Source organism: Papaver somniferum, chromosome 6 (assembly GCF_003573695.1).
Source record: "Papaver somniferum cultivar HN1 chromosome 6, ASM357369v1, whole genome shotgun sequence".
Taxonomy (NCBI): domain Eukaryota; kingdom Viridiplantae; phylum Streptophyta; class Magnoliopsida; order Ranunculales; family Papaveraceae; genus Papaver; species Papaver somniferum.
Window position 1 is genome coordinate 56,994,409 of NC_039363.1, and position 20,927 is coordinate 57,015,335.

Below are 20,927 nucleotides of genomic sequence, written 5' to 3' on the forward strand. Positions count from 1 at the left end.
AATCATTCTTATGGTTTTTGGTGTCCAATAAAAATCCTTCTTTTCTTTTGAAATTAAGGTCGCTCTTGTTGTTCTTTCGGGAATGACATCAAATGGGGGAGAGTTCTTTTGAACTTGAGCTTAATGGTCATATCTTGAGGGGTGTGCGGCTGTGGAATTTTAGAGGGGTTATCTTGTATCTTTAAACTCCTTGATGAATACATTTGGCTTCGGCTTTAAGATTACATCTAAATTAGTTGGTATGTATTTTTTCCTTGTATCATGAAATGTCTCTCTCGGAAATTTCATTATGATCCCGTTCTTGTACCTTTGCCAATTTTATTGACAAAAAAAGGGGGAGAATTAATATGTAGTTCACACTACAAATACATATAGTTTTCGGATCATTGTGTAAGGGAGAGTGGTTTTCATGTGAGATGGAGTATTGACTAAGGGGGAGTGATACATATCACCATAGTATTATTGTTGAAGTTGTGATACAATTGAACATTGACATTGTGTAGTAATACTATGACATTGTATAAAAATGATCGAGAACTATGTTTTCTCATTGTTATAGCTACGGATCTTCAACAGCGGTGATGCTAAACTTACAACCTTTGGGATCATTGGAGTACTTGGAAGTGACGAAGATTTCGAGGAATATTGAAGATTAGACATGTGGAATAGGAGATATTAAAGTTTCTTTATCTTTTTTGTATTCCACATATATTGATAGTTTTGTCACTAAAATTGACAAAGGAGGAGATTGTTAGAGCATTGCTCGATCGAACTCGCATGCGTTGCTATCTCAAGCATGTTTGTCAATGTTAGTAATCAAAACTATAAGTCTTGATTTCTAGTCTATTATGCTAAGTCTCGGACTAGGATAGAAAGCGTAGTTGAGCTCAAGGACTTCATGGCGATTCATCATACAAGTAGAAGAACTACTCAAGGAACCGGTGGAACTTCTCGACAAAAAGGTATGTGAAGACTTGAACTTATCTATCACTCAAAAGTCTATCTACTCTATCTCCTAATCTTTGAGACAAGAAGTCGTATGCTATATATATAGACTTGGATTATACACATTTGGTATTTCGAGCCGAGTATACCTCTCCTATCTATATCTCTAAATATGTGTTGGTAAGCTTTTCGCTTCGATCAAGTTTACCTTTACCATGTGACGAAAGTCATGATATATTTCAATCATCTTGAAAATTTCTTTGACGAGAAATGGTGTAACAATTATATAACATCCTCTAAGAATGTTTTAATAATTGAAATGAGAGTTTAGATTACATAACCAATGGTGGACATAAGCATTGCTGCGGAAACACATTTATGTATAAGTCACATTCCTTGAACCAAAGTTTACGAACTTTGTTGATCAAGAGAACCGGAAGAATGGCGTGAGCCAAGTCCGCGAACTCAGTCCGTGAACTGCCGAAGTTCTCAAACCCGAGAATTTCTTCTGGAGTTGACAAACTACTTGCGTGAAGCTAAGTCCGCGAACCCAGTCCGAGAACCGACGAAGTTCTCATACCCGAGAATTTCTGCTGGAGTTTGTAAACTCTGCCCGGTAACTTTTGTCCGCGAACCTAGTCTGCGAACTTGAGAAGGTTATATATCTGAAGATGATTTTTGAACTTAAACTTAAAAAGACTAAGGAATGCAGTTTGCAAACCGTGGTTATAAAAGTTCATGAACCGATTCAAGTGAATCAAATCATCTTTGCTTTAATTGTGTTTTGTGTAGTACATAAGATTTCCTTGTAATTGAGCAACTCTCTAACTAGTTCATTTGAAGTCATTTGAACTAGTTATGGTGAAGAAGAACATGGTTGATATGAAATGCTCATATGGCTAACCATTTGGTTAACTATTATTTAACCAACAAGTGCATACGTTTGGGTACAGTTAACAACCTAGAAGCGTGCATTGTCAAGTGTGAATAACAAGCTAAGTTTTCGATATAACGGTTGAGAAATATTAACTTGAATCTAAATCAGGTTTTCATCTAACGGTGAATATTGAATGCTTTGTTACTAAGCTAACATTGATTGCGAACCCTGATTTGAAAGACTATATAAAAGAGACATCTAGTATTGTGCAAAACTAATCCCCACACCTTATGTATGATACTAGTTTGCGTGCTAGAGTCGATTCTCCTTTAACCTTTGGTTTTTTTCTTCTAAAACTAGGTTAACGACTTAAAGACTTCATTGGGATTGTGAAGCCAGACTGATACTACTATTATCGTAGTTGTGTGATCTGATCTTGCATCTTCTATCGTACGAGTACAATCAGATTGATTGGCTTGAGATTGATATCTCCGATAGGCAAGATATAAAAAGTAATCACAAACATCTTCGTCTCACTGTTTGTGATTCCGCAACATCTTGTTTCGCTACCATAAGATTAAGATTGTTGTGAGGTGATTGATAACTCTAGGCTGTTCTTCGGGAATATAAGACCGGATTATCAATTGGTTCCTGTTCACCTTGATTATTATCAAAAGACGGAACAAAACCTTTAGGTTTTATCTGTGGGAGACAGATTGATCCTTTGATAGACTTGTCTGTGTGAGACAGATTTGTTTATTGTCAAAGCCTACGATTTTGGGTCGTAGCAACTCTTAGTTGTGGGTGAGATCAGCTAAGGGAATCAAGTGCGCAGTATCCTGCTAGGATCAGAGGCGTAGGGAGTACAAATGTACCTTGGATCAGTGGGAGAATGATTGGGATTCAACTATAATCAAGTCCGAAGTTAGCTTGGAGTAGGCTAGTGTCTGTAGCGGCTTAATACAGTGTGTGTTGAATATGGACTAGGTCCCTGGGTTTTTCTGCATTTGCGGTTTCCTCGTTAACAAAATTTCTGGTGTCTGTGTTATTTCAATTTCCGTATTATATTGTTTTATCTTTATAATTGAAATAATACAGGTTGTGTGTTTAGATCATCAATTAGAATAATCCTTTGGTTGTTGATTGTCATTGATTGATCCTTGGATATTGGTCTTTGGTACCATCCAAGTTATTTCTTGTGTTTGATTAAAGACTCGCTGATTTCTATTAGCTTGAGTAAATCAAAACAAGAGAGAGATATTAACTCCTTGAGATACTTTTACCTAGATTGAGTCTGACTGTCTAGTTGATTCTCTGGAAAGTATTTCGGAGTTAGTCCATACAGATTGCTAAGCGAAATATTGGGTGGTGTTGTTCGACCCCCGTTTTTTCACATTTCGGGTTACATAAGTCTGGATTTTAAGGATATCTAGACTTTTATCAAATTGCTACCGATTTCCATCACCTTGATCATAGGTTTGATTTTGATCAAATGTTTCAATAGTAATCAGGAAATCAATTATAGGTTTAATCTGTGGGAGGCAGATTTGGTTTAAAGTCTTCAATTGAGTTGAAGCAACTCTTAGTTGGTGTGACATAATCTAAGGGAATCAATTGCGCGGAGTCCTGCTGGGATTCAAGAGGTGTAAAAAAAGCAAATGTACCTTAATCGATGGGATACCTTTTAGGGCTCAACTACATTCCAGTCCGAAATTAATTGGTAGTAGGCTAGTGTCTGTAGCGTCTTAATACAATTTGGTGTTCTATTTAGACTAGGTCCCGGGGATATTCTGCATTTGCGGTTTCCTCGTTAACAAAACTTCTGGTGATTGTGTTATTTATTTTACCGCATTGTATTGTTTATCTTTATAATTAAACTATCACAAGTTGTACAATTATCAATCTTAGTATATACATCCGACCTAGTTTGTTGGATACGACTAGATTGATTCTTGGACAATTTGTCTTTGGTACCGTCCAAGTATTCTCTTTTTGATTAGGTTCACGGAATTGTTTCTGTAAACGTTCTAATCACAAGAGAAAGAGATATAACTCTAGATATTATTCCTTGATTGAGTTTATCTCTCGGAGTTATATTGAGTTTTTCCATGCATATTGCCTAAGAAAAAAGTGGTGGTGTATTCTGGTACCCCCGCGGTTTCAATTGGTATCAGAGCAGGCAAACACGCTAAGATCTAACAAGTCTATGTTTGAAGCAGTTTGACTATATGGACAGGAGTGTAATTTCGATAAATGTACCGCCGGCATTTGGTGGCTCAAATTATTTATGGTGGAAAATTGTTATGTGTTCTTTTTTACAAGCCCGTGACTTTGAGACATGGAAACTTGTAATTATTGGATACGATGCGCCGACAGTTATCAGAGACGAAAATACTGTTGCGAAGCCATTAGGAAAATATAATAAAACCGGGATAAGTGCTGCAAAGCATAATTCTGACGGGTTAAACGCTATAATCCACGCCATAATACCAGATCTTTAACACCGTGTGACATCGTACACTAAGTCTAAAGATGCTTGAGATATCTTAAAAATCGTATTCGAAGGAGATACCTCAGAGAAAGAAGCTAGGCTTCAAAACCTAAATTCTGACTGGAAAAATCTTCATATAGCTGATGAAGATTCGTTTGATGATTTTAATCAAAAGGTGTCTGGAATTTTTAATGCATGTTATGCGTTAGGGAAGACTATTCCCCAAGAGGGAATTTTGATGAAAATTCTCCGATCTCTACCATACGAGTCTAAGAAACATGCCATCATGGAAGGGAATAACCATGAAATTCTTTCCAGAAATATACTCTTATTGGAAAGTTGAAGATCTTTGATCATGAACTGCAATCCAAAGATGGAAAGAATATTGCGTTCAAGGCCCTGAAAAACGCTAAAACTCTTCAAAGTGAAAATGTTGACAACTCTGGAGATGATCTTGTTGATCCTGATCTTTCAGATGAAGATATTGATAACCCAGTATCATTGATCACAAGACATCTTAGAGAACTTATTAGGAAGAGAAGTAAACGATTCTCCAGAGATAAACCTCCAACGTCATCTAAGCCACATAATCATATTTCTGTCAAAAGCAAAGATTCTAATGATACTGACGATGAAGATACGTCACAATGCTTTAAGTGTAAAAGGTTCGGTCACTTTGCTAATGAGTGTCCAAATCGTAAGAAATACACTGGAAACAAGAGTCTTGCTGCAACACTTAATGAAACATCTGATCATTGTGATTTCGGAGAGGAAGATGATTCAAGTGTAGCACTCTTGGAAGAAATTGTCAATTTTGATAATTGTAGCAATACTCATATCAATCTTGATAATTTAATTTATGACTCTTCATCAAAATCAATGAAGGATGTAATGGATTTTTCATATACTAATGAAAATTTTGTCAATGTAGTACCTTGTGTCTAGCTGCTAATGTTATTCCTAAATCAATATCTAAATCGACATGTCCTTATTGCTCTAGTGGGGGTCACAGACTCACACAATGTTTAGTATAAACATAAACTAAGATATGTCAATAAACTGCAACGGAGGGCTAGTCATTTGGAAAATATGCTTAAACTTGTTCAAAAGTCCAATCCTGAGGTACTCAAATTAACTCTTCTTCTTCTAAAATATTGATTGATTCTAAGGAAAAGGTAAAATGTCAGTTAAAGAGAAGAGTACGGACTAAACGTTCCATATTGAAGGATATTAATGCCGTGCAGAAATCTAGTGGTGAGCAACATATCGCTCACCTCAACACAATTTAACTGTGTTGAAATGTGTATCTTATCTCATGTGCCCTTAGAAGAGATAAGAAGTGAGCACACGTGGCTTTGGATCAAAATTTGAATATTATTACCTGGATCTATGTCTCAAGTACTGGTATTGAAAATATTGATCCACAAAACCTATAGGGGGATAAAAATGACATTTCATTCCATTGTAGGTTTTATGTATTCTAGTGCGTGAACTTTTATGGTTCTGAAATCCTTCATGGTAAATATCATTTTCTTCAAGATTCATATCTCTTTCACAAGAATCTTCTCTTGTTGAGCCATATATTTGTGTGTCACAAATCCATTTTATTCTTACGAATCCTGGAGGCTCCAAGCACAACATCTTCTCGTGAAACCTATGATCCAATTATTTTTGATACTTTTCCAACCAAAAAGGAAGAAGAGGTGTCCTTTCCTTTTGTCTCATCTCTTCAGAGGAAAAGGAAGAATCAGAAGAAACCTAGAGCGGATTACTCCAATCATAAAAGGTTTGAAAATATTCTTGTAGAACTTACGAAAACCAAGAAGGAGGTGCAAGGACTAAACAAGATACGACTGAAATCTCTCAAACTAAAAGAATCACTTGTCAATCAACAACCCAACAAGTTTGCAGGAACTAACTCTTTCATTCACGAACCGTATGTTTCTATGCCAGTAGTTGATAAGGAGTTTGGAGATGACAAAGAATTTTTCAAAGATTTTAAATACTAGGAAACTTCTTGTAAGAATTTATTCTTATTTTTTGGAAGGATAACTAAGGTTCGTTATAACAAAAAATTGTGATTACACAAAGATATTTCCAACATTTTTCATCTTACATGTTTTTAGATTTATTTATTTAAATTCTAGAGTTGAACTTGCAGTATGTAATCATTATTGGTTTAATTATTGCAAGAGTCTTATGAATTATTTGTGCTTTTATGTTTTCGTGAATTAGATAATATTTCATATATGCTCAGAAGTTAAATCTATTATGTTTTTTATAAACGGGGAATAAGAAAAACTCTTTGAGAATTTTCTCGCAGTATTGATCTTTTTGTGATCACACTTCTGTGTTTATTACAGATTGACACACTCCGTAAGGTTTTCTTATGTTGAGTCATAGCGATTAAAAATTATCTTTTTGTCCGTAACTGGCGTGGAGATTATTTTAATTCGATTTTCGGATACAAATCCATGTGATTTGTTAATGTCCAACAAAATTCTTCTTTTTATAAAGCAAGGTCATTCATCTTGTTCTCTTGGGAATGACTTCAAATGGGGGAGAGTTCCTAAATGAACTTGTGCTTAATTTTTATATCGCATGTTCTCTTTGTTACTGCATAAGATGTTTTAAGTAGGAAACTGACTCAAGCTGTTAATTTTAGAATGGTTCAAGCCATAGTAGATGAAAAAGGGATTCAACCAACACATCTCCTATCTGCAAATGATATCTTTATCTTTTGTAATGGAAATAAAAAAGGACTAGATAAGTTGATGAAGTTGATGGTATATCATCAAGAATCCTCTGGACAAATGGTAAGAAAAACAAAAACAAGTGTTTTGTTGGTAGTGTTCCTAACTGTAGAAGAGGAGCTACTGCTAGTAGTGTACGAATGAATTAGCTAACTTCACAAATAAGTATCTTGGTGTTGTTCTTATACCAGATAGAGTAAAATATTTCCACGTTCAAGCTTTTGTTGAGATGCGTATGAATAAGTTAGCTATTTAGAAAGGGAACTTGATGTATTTTCATTCAAGAGTGGTGTTGATTAGACATGTACCGAGTATTCGTATTTTAATATGTGTTTATATAAGTGGCCTAAAAGCATCATTGTAGAATGTGCAAAAGTTATCAGAATTTTTTTAATGGTATGGAATTTTGAAGAGAGAAAAATCATTATATTGAATTGGAATGATGTACGTATTCCAACAGTTGAAGGAGGTTTGGGTATTAAAAAACGTGAAGACATTAACAAACATTAATGATGAAGATGTTATGGAAGATTCAAAATGAAAATTGTGAATGGGCTAGATATTTTGATGCAAAATATAAAGATACTAAAGGAAGGCGGATTAGTTAGTACAAATAATCCTCTACACGGCCGGGACTCAAGCAGATTTTGAAAGAACTTGATGAAGATATTAATAGATTTTTAGCAAATGGAATAACGTACCTATTTGGTATGAGAAATGGCTTAATGACACTTCTCTTATTGATTTGGTGGGGACTGAAAATAAATACGTTAATAAGAATCTAAAGTTGAAGGTGAGTTAGCTTATTCATAATAGACAATGGTGTATACCTGGAGAAATTTTAGATTTTATATATGTAAATGATTTTTCTGTCTTACAAAAAGGAACGGATAAAAGAGTATGGACTAGTTATCATAGAGGAATTTTAACCGTTCTTGATGCATATAATAAGGTAAGAATTAAATGCCACGTCAGTAACTTCTTTAAAAAAATTCGGAGATCATGGATTCATCCTTCTGCATCAAGCAATATTTGGAAGCTGGAGAGATGGGATTCTGCAACTAATAAAAACGCAGAAAAGGAAGATGTCCAGTTATATTCGAAATGTTATATATGTGGGATTGATCAAGATACTTTAGATCATTTATAGTGGTACTGAAATTTCAGCTAGTTACCTTGGGGTTGTTATGTGGGATTTTCAGCTTCTTGAATCCTACTTCTTTTTCTGACATACTTCTCTTCAATAAGCATAAAAATCCTATTTTTTAGAATATTTGGAGAGTAGCAGCTTCAACACGATGACATAAATCTAGTTCACTGATAATAAAGTGTTATTTGAAACAGTGTCTCCTTCGGATTCTAAAGTGAAGCACAAAGTACTTCATCTGACCTATGATGGTATTATCAGAATGTTGGTTTTAATGTGGAGTTCAGTTTATGACTTACAAATCCTGAAGGCCTTTTCAATAGCTTGTAGAAAATTTAAGGTTATTAAACTTGTAGATTGCTATTTCATATTGCCTCCTCCTGACTATATTTTTGCTAATTATTTTGTTTAGTTGGGAGAACTCTCACCATCAAAATAATAAGAGTCCAAAAAGGCCAGACATCACATAACTATTCCCTAAAATCTAAGTCACAGTTACTTGTTAATTAGTTAAGAGTACTTTTGTTGTTAATGTTATTAATGGAAATAATGAACCAATAGTTGTAAATTACGTATAAACAAAATTAATGCCGAGAGAGACGGAGGATATAGCGATGGGATGGAGAGACCAACCTGTGAAAGTTGTAAGAACCAGCTCGTATTCTTGACCAATCTTAACTTTAGAAAGTGGTACGGGTTCATCTTCTATAAAGTCATCAATAGCTGCTGAGGAGGTACTGATGTAACCTTTTTTATCTCTATGAAGAGGTATAAACTCAAAGTAAGAAAATGTGGGTACAATAGTAAAACTGACATCGTCAGGTGGACAAAAGGGTTCAATATTGACACCAATCCAACTTTCTGTCGATCCATAATCGGCACAAACAATTGGCAAACTTCCTGAATAATGTCTCAGCTTTTTCAAATAAGGTTGCATTGATCCTGTCATTATTGAGTAGACGTACTTGGCGTTAGGCCATAGTTTCGATATTACCGAAAACCAATCCGTCACATCTAATTCCTTGCATTTCTCTTCAATCCTTGAAGCCAAACATGGGTTTGGAGATATGATTTCCAAAACAGCTTTTCTCATCTTATTTGAAGTGACTTTTACCGAATTCAAAGTCCCTTTCTCTTATATCTTGGACGATACATTCCCAAACTTCCTCAAATGTTGTGAAAGCTTGTACTATACTATAAGCAAATGTGGAAGTGATGAATTCAACTTGATGGCTGAAAATAAGACCAAGTAGAAGATGACAATATGTCGATTCTTTATAATCTCCACCTGAAATTACTTCTTGTGGACTACACGTAAATGATTTCGTTTTCGTTTGTTTGATTTTGAATTCTTCACTCGCGTAATAATGACTTGTTGCTGTTCCTACTGCTATTCCTCCTTTTGTTTTTGACTGTGCACTACTGTAAATGAACTCAAGTATCCTTCCTCCTTCCCTTATTGGAAAAACCCTATAATATGAGATAAACAAGAGTCAGAGGTCACTGAGCAAATTAATAGGCACATTTTGGATTCTTGTTGCATGGGTTCTTGAAACAACCCGTGCACATTGTAAAAATTTGAACGTACCCCTTTTGCTTTCGGGAGAAATGTGAATTATATGAATGAAAAAAGATTGGGAAGTAGTAGAAAAAAGAGGGAACATCCTATCAAAAAAAAAAAAAAAAAAAAAAAAAAAAAAGAGAACAAAAGAAGCTAGTTTTGATGATATAAAGTTGGGACCTTGATCTGTAAGCAGCAGCCAATCTAAACATCTGAAGTGTTGTTTGTGAACTATGACGAGTGAAAGGAACGTACTTTTGTCTTCCTTCTGTTGTTCCTGAACTGAAAATCACAAAACAGTAAAAAAAAAGTAAATCAAGTGACAAACAAATTCAAATTCAAAAAGATCACAGGAAAATTCACTGTTTTTCCTATCACGTCAAATCACTCTATCTTGTTCATTTTTCTTCGGAACAAAATAGGTTTTCACTCAATCTCGTTATAAGATAAAATAATAAGAAAAAGAGTAAATGCTCATCATCATGAAGTTCCAGAATTCAACCTCATCTACATGAGACGCTAGGAGCATACTGGTTAGTAGTTGTCCTCACCTTAAAGAAAGGGTAGTAATAGCTTCTTGAGTGAGAACAGGTGTTAAATCTCCATCTGCAATCCTTAGAATATATGGTTCTAAATCTGCATGAGAAACAAGAGGAACTAAAGAAGTATAGAGTGATTCAAGCGAACTGGAATCCATTTCTTGAATATTCAAATCATTCCCAAGCCATTTCTTGAGATATTCCGTTTCAATATTCATCTCGATAATACGTCGAAGAGATTCTGTCTGAACTAATCCAGCGTTCTCTGATATATCTTCAAACCATTTGATAATTTCATAATCATCATTTGATGTAATTTTGTTATTTACTATTGCTTCCATATTATAGTAATATTGATATGGTGCTAGACCTGCTGGTAGCTAGAACTCTATCCGTTCTTGATGAATATATATATATATATAGAAAGAATATATATATATATATATATTTTTATTCTTTCTATATATATATATCGTAAATTTAGTATTAACTACTAAGATATACTCCTACATTTCTCTGTCATAGACACATGCATCTCTCTCCGGTGGCCTGATCTCCAGAAACATTAATCTTTATCTTAAGAGACTCGGGACGATGGAATGTAGACCACACGACAGTGTTATCATACTTACAGATAAAAAGAAAGAGGAGAGAAGAATCTTTGGAAGAAGAGACGGTGAATGTAAGGTAAATTTGATGGCCACATCTTCCGGGAAAGTCCGTCTCTTTCTAATTTGTAGGCTGGCTGGACATATTTCGAATTTCTCGCAATGGCACCAACCATTTCTACGGTTGGCTAGTTATATTTCAATCACATTCAGGCAATTGGTGCCATTTATACCTTTTATCATAATTACACCAAGTGGCCGAAAGTTATTGGTTCCCAATAACTTCCTGTTATTTTCTCTTACTTACTGTCAGCAAATATTACTCAAATAGATTTTGATGGAGCACACGGTGGTAGGCATATCAATTAATTCTTGAATACCCCCATTTGCACCGGAAACGTTGGCAACTGTCATGTCATGTAGCTGTTTGGTTGCATTAAAACCCTGACAAAAAGTTTGGGTCGACTTGTTATTGGATTCCATTGTACCATCCCATTACCTTTTATAAGCAATGTCCCTTTGGAGCCAAAGCGGGAGCTGCACTTCTTTCCATTACATTTAGGGTAAGTTTTATGGCATGGATGTTAAAACTTCCACATCGTAAGGATTATCAAATACCTGTGGGGCGTTTTTCTCATCATGGGAACTCTCACACCCGGAAATGCACCCTGTAAATTTCTGGGATAGATGTGCCCCACAACAACGTAGTTCAGCGAATTTAGTTTTACCTACAATTACTTTAGCTTTACAAGTTTGCACCAACACAAACAACAACACTACACAGTTCTACAACGGAAGTCTTTAGTCTTCTTTCACTTCTTTTTTCTTCTCAAATGCTTACAATAAAGCATTCAAACATTGCCATACATTCATTAACACAATCAGTCAACCAAGGTCACTAAGAACATGACAAAATTAACTTATTTTATTGCATCAAAGGGAAGATATACAAAACTTGCCCACTCAGGGACTTACACAGACTTGTTCCTCTTGAACCAAGCCTTAACCTTACCAAAACTCTCTCAATTTGAGTATTACAATCTACTATGTAAGCCTACCGATTTTCTAATACCTTTGCACTATTTATACAGTGATTAAAATGGCCAAAAACCGTGCACAACTCTTTTACACGCATGGGACAGCCATCTGTCCCATAAGGCAGTTCTATAACGGCCAATAATTATTGCCTACTGGACAGTTTTTTCTCTAACTCGAGCCAACCTTCTACACCAAGATAGTTATGGACACACCTTTTAGGCTATAAACTTCTTCTATAGCCGTTCTCCCTTGTCTCTCGCCTTTGGCACGCTTGTAAATCTAATAACCAACTTATAACGTCACATGAGCCATAATGCACCAACTTTGCGCATTACTGAACTTGGTATTCCTTCAATGCTCAGACAACATGGCCCTGTAAACTTCTTGGCCTAATGCAACATACGTCCAACATTGCGCTTCAATTCTCTTGGCCATTTTCTTAGCTCATTCTGGTTATGCATGCGTCATATGCTTCACTTAGCCAATTTGCTCGGCATTAGCAATGCTTACTCTTGCATTACTAACTTGCTTGCATTGTCCAAGCTTTGGCCAACCTTGACTTAATGCATAAGCCAATTGTTTCCCTATTTTATATTCTCGCATCATACTCAATTCCATGGATATGCCTCAATGCCGATATCACATGTTGCATTTGTCACTTTGGCTCTGTCTTGACTTCCCTCAATGAAGCTTTATTTTGTCAGTCAACAAGCTTCATCACTTAGTCAATGACTATAGTGTAGCGTCATCTGTACGCATCACTCTATCTTAGCGCTTAACGGTCTATGTAGTGTAGTGCCATCTGTAGGGATGTCAACGACACTTAACGAAACGGATAGTGTCCCAGCCGCTTCCGTTAGGTTAAGAAATTATCGGATATCTGATATTCGATATATCTGACGAAAATCTGAAATTCAATTCCGGTTCCGTTACGTTGGACTTATCAGATATCGGATACTTTTTCGATAAGTTCTGATATCTCACAAAACACATAAAAACCTGAAATCCAACATAATTTCATCTCATAGACAGCCAGTTCTAAATCCATGCCAGTATGCCACACAAAATAAAACATACACAAGCTCTATTAGTATCGTTGGTGGGAAACTAGATAATTGCATTTTATTATTAGTTTTCGATTGATTTGATTGACTAACGGTGGTTGAACTTTGATTGCACCTAGTTTGTTTATGCTTGAGAATCTTCTCTTCTGATATAAGATTCACTTAAACTAGATCGAAGTTTCGACGGGGATCTTTTGACTGTTTGTAGATCTAAATACGTCTTGTGATAATCCAACATTAACAGACTCCGTTCTGCGTGTGATTTATCACAAGAGATTCAAGTTGATTGTGTGAAGGTGTTTATTGAAGATCTAAGAAGATTTGAAGACAAAGAAGACAAAGAAGATTTCTGATTTGGGTTCATAATCTTTGGCGTGCACAATACTTGTTTCGGCTGGGGATCCAACTATAATCGGTTTATCTTTGTGATAGATTTGATTGATTAGTTGTGTAGATCGTCATCAATACAATTCATTATGATTTAAAGTATTGATTGCAAAACCTTGACAATTGCTTTGGTAATTGTTATTGGATAGATCTAAGGACCTGACAAAGGAGTTTATTGGGATAAACGGAAGAGCCTTTTGTCATACTTATATTACTTGATTGAAAAGAGTTGTTACCGAACATATTTGTTGTTCCTTTACTGTTTGGGATACGGACCAAAGGAATTGTTCCAAGTGTGTGACTTATTGCAAGTTGGAGGCGCAGGGATACAGACGGAACTAGGTGAACTATAGGTTTAGTTGCTTGGTCTCAACTATACGAAGTTGGTTTAGATTTTGTATAGCGGCTTAATCCTGAGAGCATTCAATTTTGGACAAGGTCCCGAGATTTTTTTGCATTTGCGGTTTCCTCGTTAACAAAATGTTGTTGTGCCATTTACTTTAGATTTCCGCATTATAATTGTTTTATTATAATTAAAGTAACTTGCACCTTGTACGTTAACAGGGCACTTGATATCAATCCTATTGGTTTCGGTTATTACCATACCTTTATCAAGTGAACACTTTGTTGTTGTATTGTCTCGATTCACATCCATAGACGATCACACAAAGTGTATTGGATTTGTCCACTTGTCTGATATAATTATTCACGTGTTAGGCCAATCCGGATTAACCCTATTTCAAGTGGACACTGTGTTGAAATATTCTTTGAGTGATTGCTGCTCCAAGAGGTTTAAACACAGTGGGCCTTGTATAGGTTGTGATCAAAAGTTTAATATTCTGGTGTATTTGGGTACCCTCGTCTTTTTACCTTGGTATGCCGAGATTGATTGTTATATTTTAATCCCAAAACTCAAGATCGCCTGATTATATTACTAGAGTCAACTTTGTTTGGTTAGACTAGGAAGTCTAGAATTGTTGAGACGTACAAGTATTACACCGGAGACTTGGAGAATCCGAAGACATATCGACAATAACAAACACATTATCCTTCTGCTCGAGATTATTAATACAAGACTTGACTTGTTTCTTTCAAGTCATCTAGATTTACGTAACATGCAAAGTTATATATATGAACCTCTAGTATTAGAGACTTGGTCATACTACTGTGATCAAAGTGTCAAGGAAGAATATATAAGTTGTATCACAACTTTAGTATATTGGATTACGAAGTATAATGTTTATCTTTTGAACTTCATAATTGCGACATAGACACTATCTTTGTAACTTGTTACTAGATTATGTATTGAACTTAAGGTTGATTTTATACCTAGAAAACTATGTTTGATTACATGAGTTTAAAGAAGCAGACTTGCAAAACTTGTTTAGCAGTTGAAAGGAATCAATGGGATTGGTGGTCTGATTCCGACTGGGGATCTCTTGCAGGACCGATCCCTATTGGGGATCTCTAGCAGAACTGATCCTCATAGCAAACTCGTATTTACGGCTTCACGTATTCTTTAAGGTTTGTGTGATTTTCGGAGTTGGTTTGTTAAATAGGAAAGTTCAAGATGTTGATATAGTGAGTAATTTAAAAATGTGTAAAATTTTATATCTTAGTGTTCAAAGATATTCCTTAATACTCAAGGTGAGATCCCAAACCTAAATGTTTGAGAATCTTCTATTGAGATTTTCGAGTATATATGTTTTATTTTTCCAGCAGTAAAACACAGCTCTAGAAGATATATTAATAAAGTATACTTGTATACCAACTAATATTGAGTTGTCATCCATGGGGGATTTCGGTATTACAGTTGGATATTTGTTGAAATTAGGAAAAACTAAATATTGGTGCTTATTGCATATCTTGGGAATATTTTCGGTTATGGAAATTCCTTGATGTCCAAACTACCTTGGTCTATAAATAATGAAGCTTTTTCTTCTTACAAACTTATCCTGAGGCGGGCACTTTATTTTTTTGACTTTATTGGGGAGGAGAGTAACCTAATTCGACGAAATCTCTTACATTCACTAGTTTAAAGACTTATATTGGATCAAGAAGCGTCTAGATAGTACCGTTGGTGGGAAACGAATAATTTGCATTGTTATTTTAGTTTTCGATTATTGATTTGATTTTTAACGGTTGTTAAACCTTGATTGCACCTGGTTTGATTATTCTTGAGATCATTCTCTTCTGACATAAGACCAGTCAAACTATATCAAGATATTAACGGTGGTTCAGATTTGTCTTTAAATCCGACGTTGACTTGTGATCATCCATTGTTAACATAATCCATTTTGTGTGTGGTCGATCATAAGTGGAATTAAGTTTATTTGTGCAGGCACATTAAAGACATCGGATATTTGAAGACAATAAGATTTCTTATTAGTTTCATATCTTTGTGATTTATTCTGTGCACATACTTGATCGGCTGGGATCCAGCTTAGCGTTGTTTACCTTGTGATAGACATCTTACTGTTAGTCGTATGAAATCGTCAAACTATCATTTGGTGGTATGCTTCAGTATCCAAATCTGGTAGTTTGTATACCTAGATCTGGATATCTCGATAATCTAGATCTTGGTAGATTTTACCAAACGAAGGAGTTTAATAGATTAAATGGGAGAGCCTTTGAGATTGAGAGAGCAGTTACCAAATACAATTTAGTCATTAACTGTTTCGGAATAAGATCCAAAGGAGTTGGTGCAAGAAGTCTTCACGGCTAGTGAAGCAACTTACAATAGTGGACTCTATCTTAGGATTCATGTATGTTGGCCAGATTAGTTGTAGGCATAGGATACTGAGGAAACTAGGTAACTGGAGGTATTTTACTTGGTCTCAACTATACGAAGTTGGTAGTGGTCTTTGTATAGTGGCTTAATTCTGAGAGTATTCAAAACTTGACTAGGTCCTAGGGTATTTCTGCATTTGCGGTTTCCTCGTGGAAAAAATCTTGTTGTATGCTTTTACTTAACCTTTTGCATTATAATTATTGTTTTAGTTATTGTTAATACCCAAATTTCGGTTTAGGTCCTACCCGTCTTAGCTATTGCACATGACCTCACAATACCAATAATAGTAAGAGAGAGAGTTGTCTTTCCATTGTACCTTGTCCTTCCTTATATAGGCTTTTCTAAAAACCCCGCTTTTTATGACATCATTCCACATGTCTTAAACCTTCTTAATTACCACTAATGTCATTTCTTAACATAACATCTTCCTTCTTTGTTAATTCCTCCTTTGTCCTTCCACCCTTTATGGGTATCTTTTATGTGGTCTTGGGTTTACTCCCAAGCTTCTACGCCTTGACCCAAGTTTTATCCCTACTCTTTGGGGCATCCCCATTCCGCTAAGGGGTGTTATTTTTCATGTATCAACATTAGTCCCCTGACTATTGGATTAATCATTGGATGATTAATCCAATAGTCAAAAGATTTTTTGGGACGTCTCCTTGTGTCCACAACGATCTTTGTTATCTCGTCGGACCCGTGATCGTGGGCGACGTTTTGACTCCTCATCGTGCAAAACCCTTAATCCTTTCAGTTTCTGACGGTTGTCATTCTTACTCATAACAGCCACGTTCGGCCTTGAGACCTTCTTATATATGACTGTCAACTTCTTCCTTTTTCAACATTATTCTTTCTTCCCATGCTCTAAACACGCCCTAAGGTTAAGGGAATTCCGCGGAGGTAAATGCGCTTTCCCTCTAGAAGATGTTTTAATTTCTCGTCTCCTAAATCCTTCTGTGCTGCCTTACCCTGCTGCTCCTGGATGTCTTATGCAACCTGAATCGGAGAGCATGTATTCCTTTATATTCAAAACTGCTCCTCGAATGGTCATTCATCGTGGAGATTGCAACCTTCCCTCTATTGATATTCGTTTCAAGTCCAAGACTCATCCAGTATGGACACATTGGGCAGCTCGTATTCGTTCTAACCCTGATCATGTTGCTGCGCTTCAGAAGGTCGGCATTAAGGAGGAAGAGGTCACTCTTGCTTTGGCTCGTCAGGATCGTGATGAGCATGAGGGAACTCTTGCATTGGATCGCGGGACGAAGGCCAAGGGGAAGATCATTCGAGGACGAGTTGGCTCGTTTATTGATTCTGAAGGAGGAAGCGGGTCCACTGCGGACGCTCGGGTTGATTCATCAGGATAAGGTGCGCAAGGAATACGACGATCATGAAGATACTCTTTAAGTCGCATGTGGGGCCGGGGCTGATAGTAATGTTATTAAGGACATCCTTAAATTGGTGAATTAAGCTGATTAGGATCTCCGTTTGGCTACTGCGCAATGCGACAATGGCCGCTTGATGGTGGATTCTTTGGACGCGGACATTGCTCGTTGTCGGACGTTGATAGTTGGTTAGGTTGTGTGTCCCTTTGTGGGATGTATTTAGTTATCTAGTTCTTTTGTGTGTTGTTTGTGTTTTTTTTTTGAAATGGTGCAAGTGATCTTCGCTTTTTAATTTGAAAATATTGTTGTATGTTTGTATAGCAAGGGGTTACTGGGTGGAGTGGATGTTTGTTGAATGTGCTTACTCCTTCCCCCTCTCCCCCTCTCTTTTTTTATGAGGATGGTGAGATGGGAGTTTTCTAAACGCAACTGTTTCCCCTCCTTTTTATGCAGAGATTCCTTTATTTCAAGGATACTGGGTGGGGCGGGCATTGGTTAAATGCGCCTACTCCCCCCCCCCCTTTTTTGTCCTTTTGTTACAAAGATACTGGGTGGGGTGGACGTTGGTTAAACGCACCTATTCCCCCCCCCCCATTTTGTCTTTTTGTTTCAAGGGTTTTGGGTGGGGCGGGCGTTGGTTAAACGCGCCTACTCCCCCCCCCCCCCCTTTTTGTTTTTGTTCTTTTGTTTCAAGGGTTTTGGGTGGGCCCCCCCCCCCTCCTTGTTTTTGTTCTTTTGTTTCAAGGGTTTTGAGTGGGGCGGGCGTTGGTTAAACGCGCCTACTCCCCCCCCCTTTTTGTCCTTTTATCTCAAGGGTTTTGGGTGGGGCGACCCTCCCCCCCCCCCCCCCCCCCCCCCCCCTTGTTCCTTTGTTTCAAGGATACTGGGTGGGGCAGGCGTTGGTTAAACGCGCCTACTCCCCCCTCCTTTTCTTTCCTCGAAATTTATCGGTTAACCAAGCGCCTTCGGCTTCCCTGAGACTCTTTTGAAGAATTTGAGACTTTTGCAGGGTTTGCCAGTCAATCAGGCGCCCTTGGCTTCCCTGGGACTCTTTTGAAGACTTACATCCAATCGGGCGCTTTTGGCTGTCCCGCGGCTTTGTATAATGTGTTAGTCGATCAGGCGCCTTTGGCTGCTCTGAGACCTTTTGTAGATTTTTTCAGTCGATCAGGCGCCTTTGGCTGCCCTGAGACCTTTTTGTAGAATTTGTCAGTCGATCAGGTGCCCTTGGCTGCCCTGAGACTCTTTTGAAGACTTACAGTCAATCGGGCGCCTTTGGCTGTCCCGCGAATTTGTATAATGTGTTAGTCGATCAGGCGCCTTTGGCTGTTCTGAGACTTTTTTGTAGAATTTGTCAGTCGATCAGGCGCCTTTGGCTGCCCTGAGACCTTTTGTAGATCTTGTCAGTCGATCAGGCGCCTTTGGCTGCCCTGAGACCTTTTGTAGAATTTGTCAGTCGATCAGGCACCCTTGGCTGCCCTGAGACCTTTTGTAGAATTTATCAGTCAATCAGGCGTCTTTGGCTTCGCTGAGACCTTTTGTAGATTTTGTCAGTCGATCAGGCGCCCTTGGCTGCCCTGAGACCTTTTGTAAAGTTTGTCAGTCAATCAGGCGCCCTTGGCTGCCCTGAGACCTTTTGTAGAATTTGTCAGTCAATCAGGGGCCTTTGGCTGTCTTGAGACTTTTTGTAAAGTTTGTCAGTCAATCAGGCGCCCTTGGCTGTCCTGAGACCTTTTGTAGAATTTTTCAGTCAATCAGGCGCCTTTGGCTGCCCTGAGACCTTTTGTAGAATTTTAGTCAAGCGAAAGCATTTTTTTTTTTGCAACTTACTTTATTTATCGAGGATGGTGTTTACATGGCATGACTCGTGCGTAAAATTTATTCAACCATTTGCCATTGATGGGCGTCTTAAATTTAGTTTCGTTCATGCGTCGAAGCTTGTACTATCCTCTTTCCGCCGCCTTTCTTATTGTAAAAGGGTCTTCCCAATTTGCCGCGAATTTTCTAGCACTGGCATTCCTTTGTACGTGCGGGGCGATTTTCAAGACTAGCTCACCGACCTTGAATGTCCTCTCTTTTACGTTCTGGTTGTAGTAGTTGGTTGCGCGCTTTCTGTAAGCTTCCGCGAACCTTTATGCCCGCGTTCTTCTTTCCTATATTGTATCTAAATGTGCAAAGCGGCTCACTTCATATGGCGTGGTATGGCTAGCCATTGCTACTCTCGCGGATGGGATTGCTATCTATGCAGGTAGAATTGTGTCTTCTCCGTAGACCAGTGAATAAGGGGATGCGCCGGTGGAACTTCGTTTAGAGATTCTATATACCCAAAGTGCCAACGACAGCTGTTCGTGCCATTCCCTATGGTGGTCATGCACTAGCCTACTAAGGATGCGGATGAGCGTATTGTTCGTTGCCTCTGCCTGCCCATTTCCTCTGGGTAATAAGGGTAGACGTGTGAAGTCTTACATTGTATTGGCGGAGTAGATCGATCACATCCTTATTCACAAATGATTTTGCATTATATGCCTTGATTATCATAGGTGCACCGAATCTGCAAATGATGTGCTCTTTGATGAACGCGGCTATTGTATCTCCAGCGTAGTCTTTGAGGGGTATAGCTTCAACCCATTTTGACGCGTATTTGGTGGCGGTGATTATGTACTTGTGTCGTCTCGAGGATGTTGGGTTGATCGGACCTATGAGATCGATCCCCCAACTATGAAATGGCCACGACGTTACTATGCTATGCAATAGTGCGTGAGGCGCCTGGATTAAATTCTCATGTTTCTTGCACCGCAGGCATCTTCGAGCGTGTTCCGCGGTGTCACTTTACATGGTAGGCTAGTAAAACCTTCCTTCATACAGTTGTAGGAACAACTTTCGCATCCCTTGGTGTTCTGCATCATGAGATCGGGTCATGACTTCCATTGCTTCTTGATTCGACAGGCATCGCAACGCGACGTTACCATAGCTTTTCCGGTAGAGCACGCCTTCATGGATGAAGAAACGCGGCGCCTTCCTCTGTATTTTTAGAGCCGTTTGTCTGTCGCTAGGCAGTTTCCTGTGCTGGATGAAGTCAATGTAACGCTGTCTCCAGTCTATTTCCTCGATCGTTAAGACTTTTGCAGGTTGTGGCGGAGCTTGACAATCGGCACAACTATCCTGGGGTGATGCTGCTTGAGCTGACAAGCTTGGCCAATATACGCCCATCCTCTGAAGCTTTCTGTATAAGTGGACAGCACCGGTCTGTCCACATGTCTTCGCGTGTAATCATTGCAGCAGCTTCTCTGCTTCCCTTTTATTTACGCATCTTGCAAGGGATCCTCCGGCCGCCCGGTAGTACA

The 20,927-nt window shown here is 37.8% G+C and overlaps 1 pseudogene; it reads right to left on the bottom strand.

Moving 5' to 3' along the window:
- Positions 1-8,733: 8,733 nt before the first annotated feature.
- LOC113285685 lies at positions 8,734-11,051 on the bottom strand (annotated as a pseudogene).
- Between the last annotated feature and the right edge of the window lie 9,876 nt (positions 11,052-20,927).